The following is a 14,345-nucleotide window of genomic DNA, read 5'->3' on the forward strand; positions in this document are numbered from 1 at the left end:
ATAGCATGGATGGAACTGGAGAGCATTATGCTAAGCAAAATAAGCCAGTCAGAGAAAGATAAATATCACATGATCTCACTCATTTGTGGACTATAATGAACAACATAAACTGATGAACAAAAACAGATCCAGAGACAGAGAAGCATCTATCAGACTGTCAAACCTCAGGGGGAAGGTATGGGAGGGTGGGGGGAAGGGGGAGCGATCAACCAAAGGACTGGTATGCATGCATATAAGCCTAACCAATGGACACAGGTGCCAGGGGGTGAAGGCATGAGTGAGGGGTTGGGTGGGCAATGGGGCGATAAGGACACATATGTAATACCTTAATTAATAAAGCCAAAAAAGAAAAAAAAATAATCTGTAAAACATCTGATGTAAGATAAGCCCTTAATAAATTATTATTAATCATCATAACAGTGTTGAGATATTATGAAACCCATCAGTAGATTATATATGTACTCACTATACTTGATTTGCTCTTCATTTCTATTTTTGGAAATTTAGAAATCCAAATATCCTGGTGGTATGGCAGTAGAGATGAAATTACAAAGGAGATAAATCTCATGCCAGTGTTTGCAAATTGTTTGAATCCCCTGTAAATGGTTTGGCAGGAAAGGAGGTTAGAACACTTAGCTAAATTAAACTTTGGGGATTATCTGTGAATTTAAAGTGTCCATGCCACTTTGGCCCCTATTAGCACAAGTAATTGAGAGGAAAATCTTGCCAGTTATGCTTTTCCATGAGGCTTAACGTGGACTTAGATATTTAAGTAATTCATTAGCTGGCTTACATGGTGCCGTGGACCAATAGGAAAGGGCAGAAGAGGTAATCTGTGACCTTCATTTCAGAGATGAGCAAATTGAGGCCCCCTGAGTTTATCAGGAACTCGAGGTTCTACAGTTTACACTGGAAAGGTTGATATTTGGACCCTTCTGTCCTAACGTCCTGCTGAGTGTACCTTTTAAGATTTGGTGAGCGTCATTTTTCAGAACTCTTCAGCCCTTTTGTAATTGTCAGAACCCAAACACTGCGTGTGGCATCTTAACACCAGGGTTGGGGGGATTCAGACCCAGAGAGAAGAAAGTAACTTTATAACTTTTCAACAAAGAAGCCTCAAAAATTCAATTTGGGGAAGAGAAAAGTAGTGGGGAAGAGGGCAATTATGTTTGCACTGAAATGATAAGCTCTATAACACATCAGGAGACATCTTTTACATCGTTCAGAAGATCCATTAACCGCGGCCTGGCAGGACCTTTCGGGGACAAGTCATTACAGCCCCGAGTGGTATTTGGAAATGCGGCTACCTCAGATTGAAGTCATTTGCATTTTATTATAAAACACACAGGACACTTTGACCGTCAAGATCACTGGGATGGCTGAACTCTGGCCCGTCGCATGATTTTGCAAATGCAAAGTGTACTTGTAACCTGCTTAACAGCTAACCCCACTTAAGTTAAAACTGGGTGTCCTCTTTCACCTCTGCTGTCCTGAGCTTTTAAGAGACCTTGTGGGAAGAAATATTGGACTTTTCATCCAAAAAACTTTGCTTCATTGTTTGCTTTTTTCCACTTTGGTTTATTATTTTATACTAGAGGCCCGGTGCACAAAAATTTGTGTACTCGGGGGCGGGGGGTGTCCCTCAGCCCAGCCTGTGCCCTCTTGCAGTCTGGGACCCCTCGGGGGATGTCCACCTGCTGCCTTAGGCCCGCTCCCCGGGAGATCAGGCCTAAGCTGGCAGTCAGACATCCTTGTGGCAGCCCAGGAGCCCTCAGGGGATGTCCACTTGCCAGTGGGGAGCAGGCCTAAGTTGCAGTCGGATATCCTTAGTGCTGTTGAAGAGGCAGGAGAGGTTCCTGCCTCCACCGCTGTGCTGGCAGCCATCAGCCCGGCTTGTGGCTGAACAGAGCTCCCCCTGTGGGAGCGCACTGACCACCAGGGGGCCGCTCCTGCAATGAGCGTCTGCCGCCTGGTGGTCAGTGTGTGTCATAGTGACCAGTCATTCCCAGTCATTCTGCTGTTAGGGTCAATTTGCATATTACCCTTTTATTATATAGGATTTCCAGTCTTTATAGGACATCTCCATGTTATCTGCCCTGAGGATATCAGGACTGTATATTGAGGGGCCCAGTTCAGAATCCAAAAAGAACCATTCAGTTTCATATTGTGGTTTCATAGCCCAGAACCAGAACTTTTCAGAAGACACTCAATAATCTCAATGCAGGGATCCCTCTGGATAACATATCAATTTGTATTATGAAGTGAATTATGGCCATACTCACCAGAGCTCACATAGTTAAGTGTCTGTCAGTGTTTCCATTATGGTTTGACGGCTTCTAACTTGGTTGCAAAAATGCCCTTCAGGCTGAAGCATACACAGCCAGTCTAGGAAGTGAGGGCCCCCCTTGTTTAGCTTTTCTATTTAACAAGAATAGCTCTGTTTTGTGTTTGCTTGTACGCATTTTAAAAATGTAATTTTTAATTACAATTGACATTCAATATTATTTTGTATTAGTTTCAGGTGTACATTGTGGTTAGACAACCATATACTTTACAAAGTGTTTCTCTTGCTATTTCTAGTATCCACCTGGCATCGTACACAGTTATTACACTATTATTGACTATAGTCCCTATGCTGTAATTTACATCCCCATGACTACTTAGTAACTGCAAATTTGTACTTCTTAATCCTGTGACCTTTTACACCCAGTCCCCCCAAACCCCTCTCTTCTGTCAAATAGTCTGTTTTTTATATCTATTACTCCATTTCAATTTTTTTGGTTTCTTTATTTTGATCTTAAGATTTCACACATAGGTGAAATCATATGCCATTTGCCTTTCTCTATCTGACTTATTTTATTCAGCATAATACCCTCAAGGTCCAAACACCATCATGTACTATTTGTGGGAATGCAGATTGGTGCAGACACTATGGAAAACAATATGGAGGGTTCTCAAAAAAATAAAAAAATGAAACTGCCTTATGACCCAGTGATTCCATTTCTGGGTATATATCCAAAGAAACCTAATACACTAATTCAAAAGAATATATGCACCCCTATGTTCACTGTAGCATTATTTACAATAGCCAAGATATGAAAGCAACCCAAGATATGAAAGCAACCCAAGTGGTCATCAATAGACTAGTGGATAAAAAATATTCAATGGAATATTACTTGCCTATAAGACATAATGGAATCTTACCATTTGGGGGAGCCTGTATACATTTTATAAGGAAGAGAGGCCTGTTTTTCTCAATGAACAAGGCTGGCAGAATAGGTCTCATATCTGGGTCTAATCCATATTGTTCTCCATGGAGGATGCCAAGGCTCATAAAAATGAGTATTCCCTTGTGGCACAAATGTCCTCCAAAATAAAGCGTATTTATTAGGTCTCTAAATATTAAATCTACAGATCTCCATTTATATCTTGGGTGGGATAGCGCTACATGTTTAGGGTTTTCCTTGGTTTGTTCTCCCCTTTCTATGTCCCTATCCTTACCATGAATCTTTGCAAAATCTTGCCCTTCCTACCAAGCCTAGCACCATGCTCCTATTTTCTGAGGAGACTCCCCATACTTCCTCAAATAGACTCAGAGATTTTTCCCCTGAATCATTTTGCACCGACCACCTATCTGCAATATAGCAATTATTATATGATACCATTTTCGGTGTATCTGTTTATCAGACTGCACAAACGAGGACAAAGATTATGTCCAGTTTATTAGCAAGAGTCCTGGACATATTAAAATACTCAGTAAATATCAGTTGAATGGATGGATAATGGTAGGAATAGTGACAGGAGCATTCAAGGGATGAAAAAGTAATTTTGAAAAGGACTATCTTTAATATGATTTCCTACTTCCAATTTTCAACTTTCCAGAGGGCATAAATTCTCATATGCCTCATAATGAATAATCTCCCAGAAAATTGAATGACTTGTAAACTCTTAGAGGAAGTGATATATGCAACAGGATTTGTTGAGAAAATTACTGAACCAAGAGCTAGAAGATGAAGTGTTTGTTCTGACTTAGTCACTGACTCTGCGACCCTCTTCAAGTTACTTAATACGTAGCTCAGTGATTCAATCTCTCTGCAAATGAAGATAAATAATAGCAGTTCTTGTCTGCTTTCTCAGGGATGTTTGTAGGAAAATATGTTAGCACATCACAGATAGTTTAAAGGAGAAGCCTAAACTAAATATATTATACAAATGTCATATTGTCCTACTGCTTTTGCATACTATGTACTAAATTCACTATAAGCAATGGTGAAATCACATTATCCCAATTAAAATATAATTGGACAATATCTGATTCTTCTACTTGTCATGAGCAGTTGGAGTATACCCATTTTACATAGAAATGGAATGAGAAGTAGATTGTTCCATCATCTCTGCATTTGAGTATGGTCCATGTGATTATTAGGATGGATAAGCTATCATTTTCTACCTAAATAACAAAACACGTTTTCGAGGAGTGGATCTAAAAAGAATCACAGATGCTTTTAGAAAAAAATGATTGGAAGAAAGTATTTGTTTTTTAAAACATGGGCTTGCAAACAGGTTAAACATTGAGGGCTATAGAGTTTCCAGCGTTTCTCAAAGTGGAATCTATGAATCAAATGCAACAGTGGAATCTGCAGATTGCCAGGTTTCAATCTAGACATAAACAGTAAGAAATTGTGGGGTAGACCCCACTGTCTGCATGTTAAATAAAGTCTCCAGATGATTCCTACCAAGACACCCAGGACTGAGAACCACTACAAGAGTTTACACCCTTTGGTTCAGGAGACAAATTAAAAAGAAAAAAGTACAGATTACAGAAAATCAGGAGTAGAGAATTGCACTTCCCTGTGTAGTAAGGGATGATAAACTCTCCCTTAAAATTCACAGAGTATGCTATAGTTTTAAAATTTGAAAAGGGATTAGAAATTAATAGTATAATCTTGTTTAGAGGATAAACAGATTTTGGGAAAACTTGGGTAGATTGACCTAAAGAGAGAGAAGAAGGAGTTGATAACTCCAGTTTGCTGGCTCAAGAATAATTTGTATTTATAGAGAAAAGAGAGGCTCCACAAACTGCTTTGTTGTTGTTGTTGTTCTGTGGACTCCTGGAGGCAAGCTACCCTACATCAGGTTCACGATCACTTTGGTATGTTTTTAACTGTTTGTCCTTTTAGCAATTATCAAGGCAAACTGGGTAAAAACATCTAACAGGGTATGGTTGCAATCTATCTCTACTACTAAATAGATAATGCTTTAGTGCTTTGTTTCCGTTAGTCAGACAGCACATAGTCATGTGGAAATTTCAACAAATCATAGAAAAGAATACAGAAGCAAATGAAAAACACCTGAAGTCCTGACACAGCCTGGCAATTACTTCTCTCATTCTGGTGAACATTCTTCTAGAGCAGTGGTTCTCAACCTTGGCTGCACAGTAGAATCACCTGGGAATCTTTTTAAAATCCTGATTTCTGGGCCTCATCCTCCGGAAATTCTGTTTCTTTGTTATGGGGTGGGTCCACAACATTAGTAACAAAGAAACAATTTCCGGAGGATGAGGCCCAGAAATCAGGATTTTAAAAAGATTCCTAGGTGATTCTAATGTGCAGCCAAGGTTGAGAACCACTGTTCTAGACTAGAGCCAAACAGTCACTATGGAATAGGGTTCCATTTATATCAATTATTCCTATAATTAAATGTAATATATTTACATAGACAAATATAGATATATACTTATTCATAATTTTATATTTTTAAATGTGTGATTTGCTTCTCAATGTCAATGATACCTTTAAAAATAATCTCATAATCATGAATAGCTATGGGAAATAATTATATTTAAGTCAGCACTCCTGTCACCTATTTTGCCTCCTTTGATTGTCCTGAATAGAAGCATCGCCCCTCATGAAAGCACTAGACAATGGGGCCTTGACTTATGAGTTTAATTCGTTCCGAGACCGAGCTCCTTAAGGAGCTCAACTCAAATTACTCTATCAACTCAATGCAAAAAATCAGCCAAGAGACAGCTGGTATCTCAAAAAACTCATTAGTCGGACACTCGTAAGTCAAGGCCCCACTGTATTCATCTTATTTTCAGATAAGGGATTCCTAGAAACTTCCTTCCTTCTTTCTGCCCTAACTTCTACCTGGAAACCACTTCAGCCACAAACCTTACATGGAGAGACAGGGGTGAACATGGGTGCTCCTTATGGGTCTCATGGAGCACCAGCATTATGAGATGCATTGACATCTAACTAACCCAACATCTGTGGCTCCACTCTCAGTCTCTTTCTGTTCTGTTGACTCCCAGCAGCATTTCTCAGAGAGTGCTTTCTTGAACAAGTTTTCCCTTGGATGCAAAAGACAATCAAATAGGTTTAACATTTTACTGAACATGTATTTTAAAACTTACAATGTTCTAAGTGCACTTCATAGGTTATTTTACTGAAATGTTATAACCGCCATCTAAGGTAATCCTGTTTTTATAGCAATACTGAGGAGACTGAGTCTCAAGAAGAGCAAGAAGAATTTCCATACAATTTATCATAGTGGAACAGGCGGGGGATGGAGGAATGGGGAGCAATTTCCCAATGGATACAGCGATTTCTTTTGGGGATGATGAAATGTTTTGGAACTTGATAGAGATTCTAAATACCTCTAATGTACTAAATTCTACTGAAATGCTCACTTTATTTCTTATCTGAGGCTATTTTTTCTATTGATTTTTTTTTAGAGAGAGAGTGGAAGGGAAAGAGAGAGAGAGGGAAGAGAAAGAGAAACATTGATGTGAGAGAGACACATCATTGGTTGCCTCTCACACATGGCTCAACCAGGCCATAGATCAAACCTGCAACCCAGGTATGTGCCCTTGACCAGGAATTGAACCGGAGACCCTTCAGTGCACAGGCTGATGCTTTAACCATTGAGCACACCGGCCATGGCTAAAATGTTCACTTTAAATGGTTAATTTTATATTATGTGATTTTTACCTCAATTAAAAGTGGGACATGGACTCAAAGCTAGGCTGACTCCAGATACTACACACTTAATTGTCACAAAATATTTCCTCCCATGTGGCTAGATTGGCTCCAAATGTCTTACTGATCAAACAAAATTAATACCTTTCTACTACAGAAATTTTCAATATCTCAATCATGCTGAATAACATGCTAAATCTCCCATAGGGTAATGTGGTATATAAGGGTGTGGGAAGTAGCATTTCTCAAATTACTTTTTCCATGGAACCCATGTTACCTTGAGCATTTCTATAAAAAAGGGTTTCATAAAACATCTTTATAGAATCACTATTTTCTTCAACGCTCTATAAAGATTGTTTATTACAGAATTATTTTCACATGGATGGTCTATTTAGTACATCAGCAAAACTTCGCAGGAATTCAGGCAATATAACAAAGACAGGGAGTTTACTGGAACTCCCTTTAGGATCATTTCCTTAGCACTTGTTCATAATAGAAGAAGGTGCAAAGAAAACTACTCAATTACATCTTTTATATTCTATTTGAAAACATTTAATATTTACTTTTTAGCTAAGTTATATGCAAACGGTCTCATCTATATGTGCATAAGACTGTTTAAATTTAATTATAAAACAAAATATGTAGGAGTGTGCAGATTCAGCATCCTGCAATTTTTAGCACAGCAGAACTTATACAACTCAAAGCCAGGAAGACAAACAATCTAATTCAAAAATGGGTAAAGGCCTTGAATAGGCATTTCTCCAAAGAGGACACACAAATGGCCAAGAAACAGATGAAATAGTGTTCAACATCACTAATCATCAGAGAGCGCCAAATTAAAACTACAATGAAGTATTACCTCATACCTATCAAAATGGCTATTATCAATAACATAACAAACAAGTGCTGGTGAGGATGTGGGGAAAGGGAATCCTAGTGCACTGTGGGTGGGAATGCATGCCGGTGCAGCCACTATGGAAAATAGTATGGAGTTTCCTCAAAAAACCTAGTGATCCCACTTCTGGGAATATATTCTAAGAAACTTGAAACACCAGTCAGAAAGAATATATGCACCCCTTGTTCATAATAGCAGTATCTACAATAGCCAAGATCTGGAAACAGCCTATGTGCCCATTAGTAGATGAATGGATGAAAAAGCTGTGGTACATTTACACAATGGAATATATGCAGCTATAAAAATTAAGGAACTCTTACCCTTTGCGCAATATGGATGGACCTGGAGATTATCATACTAAGCATAATAAGCCAATAAGAGAAAGACAAATACCATATGATCTCACTAATATGTGGAATCTAAGGAACAAAGTAAACTGATGAACAAAATAGAGCCAGAGGCATGGATACATGGAACAGACTGACACATGTCAGAGGGAAGAGGGGTGGGGAACTGGATAAAGGAAAGTGAAGAAATAAGCTAAAGAACATATATGCATAGCCCATGGACAAAGACAATGGTATGGTGAAAGTCAAGGAATAAGGGGCAGGAATTGTGTGAAGGGAGAGTGGGGGACATCTGCAAATAGTGCCAATAATAAAGAATTTAAATCTATATATATAAAAGCCTAAGCGACTGTTATGACCAGTCAACCAAACGATGGGTCGACCGGTCACTATGATGCGCACTGACCACCAGAGGGCAGATGCTCAACACAGGAGCTGTCCCCTGGTGGTCAGTGCACTCCCACAGCCAACCTCCCACGTCCAGCCAACCTCACATGGTCCCTTCCCCTGGCCGGCTGGCCCCGATCGGCCCTGATAGCCAGCCAGGCCAAGGGACCCCACCCGTGCACAAATTATTGCACCAGGCCTCTAGTAAATAAATAAAAAAAGAAAGTCTTTCTTAAGTACCCGAAAACACTAAGTTTCTGGACTTGAAAAAAATAGATGTTTTATATAAATTTTGGTGTTTGTGTGTGGTTTTTTTTGGTTCAGTTGTTTTTCTTAGTAGGAAATGCAAACGATTTCAGTAAAAATTAAAGCAATTGGAAATTCATGGGAATGATTTATTATAAAAATATTTATTTCCTTTTAAATCAAAACCTGCTTTTAACCCAATATCCTATTCCTTTTTTCCTGTGTTAGCCATTATAATTTCATAGAAAGAACATGGGGTTTGGAATCAGACAAACTGAGTAGGCCTGTCATATATTTATTTATGTATTTTGTGACTCCATTTCCCATGTAAACATGAGAAGTCTTACTTTGTAATTTTCATAAGAAGGACATAAGTAATAGATGTTGACTTATCCTTCCAAAATTATGTAAACTTTCTTAACCATCTCACTCATCATAACCAAGAATTCTGACTCCCCTGTTTTTTGCAAGCCTGTCATCATTATTTTGGCTTCACTTCCCTATTTACACAGTCTGAAGCCCATGTGAAGCTATTTCCTGGATTCTTTTAAGAGCACCCTATAAACTGATCTCTTTAAGTTATAAGTATTACCAACTTGGTAATGTTTACATTTGGATGGTTTCCACTGCTGTTTTCTTTGATGAACCTCTAGCAATGTTGGAGAAAAGTCCTCAAATAATCCTGACTGAGTACATTGCAAACACAACCTAATTTATTTAGTTTGTATTTGAACTACTCATCTCTCATCTCAAGAGTAAAGGTGGGGAAAATAATCTCTATCTCTATCTCTAATCTCTATCTCTATATCCTATAGATATATCAGATATAGATATAGATGATATATAGATATGTATCACTCTTCTACACCAGACAATTTTTCTACATCAAGAAAACACCACCACTTCTTTCCTCATAAGAAAACAGACATTATTCCATCTAGGCCAGCCGTGGGCAAACTACGGCCACGGGCCAGATCCGGCCCGTTTGAAATGAATAAAACTAAAAAAAAAAAAAAAAGACCGTACCCTTTTATGTAATGATGTTTACTTTGAATTTATATTAGTTCACACAAACACTCCATCCATGCTTTTGTTCCGGCCCTCCGGTCCAGTTTAAGAACCCATTGTGGCCCCCGAGTCAAAAAGTTTGCCCACCCCTGATCTAGGCTCTCTTCCATAAAATTGACTTCTCTGTGTCTTTATTAATGTTTATTTTTACCTTAAAGCTATTTTTACTTTATTGAGAGCTACAAAGAACCATACAATGTGGTAACCTAGGATGGAGGCTGATGAGCACTGAGGATCAATAGAAACAGGCCAAACCTCAGCCACATCTGGCACATTAAACAACTACCTAAGAGTAGCCCTTAATAGTATTCTGAAAAACCACCAAAAGCATGACTTTGGAGCATGTGGGCTTCAGGACAATAGAAAGTAGAGAAGAATAAAGGCAGACCAGCAGTTACAACCAAATGAGAGTTAATAGCCACTTGCCAAGGAGAGTTATATATGGATATATCGGGTTCCTCCTCTCTCTTCTGCTCCAACTCCAAAATATAAGAACAGGGAAAAGGGAGGGATGTGACAAAGCAGAGCACTATGGTCCTTTCCACCTATTCCTTAACTACCACTCAGCCCTGCCCATTCCCATATATTCAGGACAACTAGAAAATCAAGGCTAACCGGGGTCCAGGCAAGGAGAAGATCTCTGAAATAAATATGAGGCTTAAAATTTAAAAATAACCCAAACTAATTATTAACAAGAAATTAAGATATTTTAATAGCAAAAAGTGACTGGAAAGCTATGGGATCCCCAAATGTGATAAAGATAACAAGCATACTTAAGTCGTTAGAATAATTTATTTTCTTATGACTGTAGGACAGAGGTACTTGACTTCTCGCTTTCTGCCAGCAGAGGCCGTTCTCAGCTCCGAGAGACAGCCCTGAGCTCATAGGTGCTGCCACACTTGCTTGACATATAGCCTTTTCCATAAACCCTCTTGGACAATGGGCAACTTGTTTCTTCAAGACCCACAGGAGAGCAAAAACTAATCTAATATACTTTTGGGACGGCCAACTTTGCCATGTAACATAACATAATCACAGGAGTTGTACTCTGTCACCTTCTCCATATTCTATTAGAAGCAAGTCAGAGATCCTGTCATACTCAAAGGGAGTGGATCTCACAAAGGTATGAAAATAAGGAGTCAGAATTCATGGGGGCCATATCAGAATGTGTTCATCATGTTCATCATATATAATGTAAAACACATATCAAAGTTTCAAGAAAGAATAAAAACCACACATATACCTACTACATAGAGATAATCACCTTTAATTATCCTGATGTGTTTTTTCCACTCTTTTCCTATGTGTTATCTTTGAAGCCTAATTTCTAACAAAAGCACATATGAATATCTCTGTGTTTCTGTGTTTTATATACATATAGAGGCCTGATGCACGAAATTCGTGCAAGGGGCTCAGCCCCCACCACCATGGCTTCGTCCGGAAGGTCGTCCGGTCTAATTAGCACGTTATGCTTTTATTATTATATAAGATATATTTAAAAGCATATGTATAAAAGAGGAACAGTACTATAATATTAGTTCACAGCTTGACCTGTTTTTTTTATATACACAATCTCTTTAAATACTCTCCCAAATCATTTTTATAATTAAAATATATATTTAAATTTTATTTAATAGTTTATCTATTATTTAATTTGTTTCTCATTATCATGTTATAAATAACACTATGTTAAACACCATTACAAATCAATCAATATTAATCCTCTAAAAATAACCTAAATGCACCTTAAAATCTACACCTTCAAAAACAAGGTGGGATGACTTCACTTCCCAATTTCAAAACTATACCTTTATTACCACAATCTCTATTTTAGTTCAAACAATAGGTTCCTAATTGATTTCCCTACATTTATTCTTAAGACCTTCCCACCCTTATGCTCTGTATTTTACTAATATCTGCCCAGTTCATCCTCATCATCTTTTAAGGAGGCTGAAATGTCAACCACTCCAGGAAGCCAGATTGATTAAAATGACTTTTCTGCATGACTCCTTTATTGGCACCTCTCCACTGAAGTATGTTACCGCATTGTGTTAAAATTATGAGTTTAGGCATTTAGTTCTCTGCCAAATGTCTCCTCTATTTTAAGATTAGAATTCCCTTGACAGCAGAGAACATATCTTTCTTCTTTGTACCTTTAGCACTTAATACGGTATATGACACATAATAATTTCTCAATAAGGAAACTGAATCAAACAACTGAACTAAATTAAGATATTTAGGGTATACTATGGAGTTGTGATTTTTCTAAGCGATCTACATTTTACAATGCAGTTTTCTATCGTTGAGCGCACTAACAAAACCTAAAATTAAATGAAAGACATGCACTCTCATACAACATGAAGACCCTATGTATAAAAAATAACTCTTAAAAAATAATTAAATATAACAATACTTAAGAAGTTTGCAACAACTCCTATTCCTCCCAAACAGTACTCACCCCAAAATAAATACAAATGTTATCGTATATGCTTATGTGATCCAAAACTTACGCATGTATATTAGAGTCATTCTCTTCTCTTCAAATAATGGTCAAGAGGATTACTGAGGTTAGTACCATATCAGAAATGGAGCCCTAACCGGTTTGGCTCAGGGGATAGAGCGTCAGACTGCAGACTCAAGGGTCCCAGGTTCAATTTTGGTCAAGGGCATGTACCTGGGTTGCGAGCACATCCCCAGTAGGGAGTGTGCAGGAAGCAGCTGATCGATGTTTCTCTCTCATTGATGTTTCTAACTATCCCTCTCCCTTCCTCTCTGTAAAAAAAAAAAAAAAAAAAAAAAATCAATAAAAAATATATTTTTTTAAAGAAATGGAAATAAATAAAATAATATTGTTTCTATGTTTAGTACATAACAGATATCAGAGGTACTCTGTGATAATTATATAATGTTAAGACCCACACAAGCCCTGTGATAATTTTTAGAAAATTCACTTTGTATTTGAGGTAAGCTACTTATGACAGAATGGCCCTTCAGTCCCAGGAAAGTCCAATTTCAAAGCCATGATTCTCTTACTTCTCCACACTATGAGAACACCTAGTTTCAGTTCATTGCCAGAAACATTGTTTTCTCAAAATATCAGGGAGAACAGCAGGCTCAAGGTTGCGGCTACACATCTATGGGAAACTAAGATTATTTGCCCTGTGCTATGTTTGATTTAGTTTCCTACCAAATGTCATGCTAAAGCCTTGACACAACAGAGATTTGTGCCTGGAGCCATCCATTCCCTGTCTGCCAGTGTACATCAGCTGGCATATTTTCTTTGGATACACTAAAGTCACACCAGTTTCAAAATAGGGACTGAAAATGACTAAAAGGAAAATTACATTAAAAAAATAGGATCAAGAAAAAATCTGGGAGTGTGCTTCAATTTTAACATCTCAGAAAATGACCCATGTATGCATGAAGATATGCTTATAGAATACTTCATTTTTTCACATAAGAGTAACATGGAAGAACACACACAGTATGTTTTGAGCCAAATTTCAATTATAATTATGTGTATGGAAGTATATTTCCCTAAATAGTATGTTTACATAAAATAGAATAGGCATGAATTATTACTAATGATAGCATATATGTCCACATTTTTCTTATAACCATAAACCAACCCCCAATTTTTCCTTTCAATATATAATTACTGTGTCACGAAGAAAAATAAAAATACTGCTTCACCAGGACCCTGAATAGGATAAATGATCTAGAGCAGCTTTAGAGAAACTATACAGACATTTATGAAACTATTTGATACTTAAATACCTCCAGAGAAATGACATCAAACCTTATCCTAGAGCTCACTTAAATTCCTTAAGTGTTAGCTAAGCATTTATTTATCTTGCTACTTCATCCATAGAAGAAGACTGGCTTTGATAGTTTCTATATGGAAAATTAATTTCATCAGTCTTTATTATTCTCCACTACAGTCCCTAAGATATTAGTTCCTTTGGTCTTTACTCAGTTATTTTAAATAATTTTAAAGTAATTTCACTGTTTGGTTACCATAGTGGGGACACTTTGTACTTTTTATTCATCATATATATTTTCTTTCAGCTCCCTATTAGGAATCAAGGTCACTATAAGTCATGATCTTTATAATGATCTCTGTTCACACTTTTTTTTTTTACAATAGAATTCCATTTTGAAATCATGGGAACCCCCCCCCCCGCATCTTTCATGTAATGAATTTATATACTTCTTATTCAGCTGTGTTTGCTTATTTCCTGTTTGTTTCCTTTTTCAAATTGATTTAGAACTTTAAAGTAATCTCACTGTTTGATTACCCAAACCCTAGACACTCCTAAGTAGTTCTTGACAGACAATTTAATTCACATATATCCTATTTCAATAATGTATCAACCATTTGAGAATAGGTTGTATCAAAATAGGTTGTATGAATTAAGGCTT

General features: G+C 37.5%; 1 protein-coding gene across 1 annotated transcript in view; it reads right to left on the reverse strand.

Annotated features, from left to right (window-relative positions):
* Positions 1–14,345, reverse strand: part of PTPRD (protein tyrosine phosphatase receptor type D) — a 1,393,726-nt gene that overhangs the window by 1,379,145 nt on the left and 236 nt on the right. The gene's annotated exons all lie outside the window — the stretch shown is intronic.

The sequence above is a fragment of the Myotis myotis genome, unplaced genomic scaffold (genome assembly GCF_014108235.1).
Source record: "Myotis myotis isolate mMyoMyo1 unplaced genomic scaffold, mMyoMyo1.p scaffold_m19_p_12, whole genome shotgun sequence".
Taxonomy (NCBI): Eukaryota; Metazoa; Chordata; class Mammalia; order Chiroptera; family Vespertilionidae; genus Myotis; species Myotis myotis.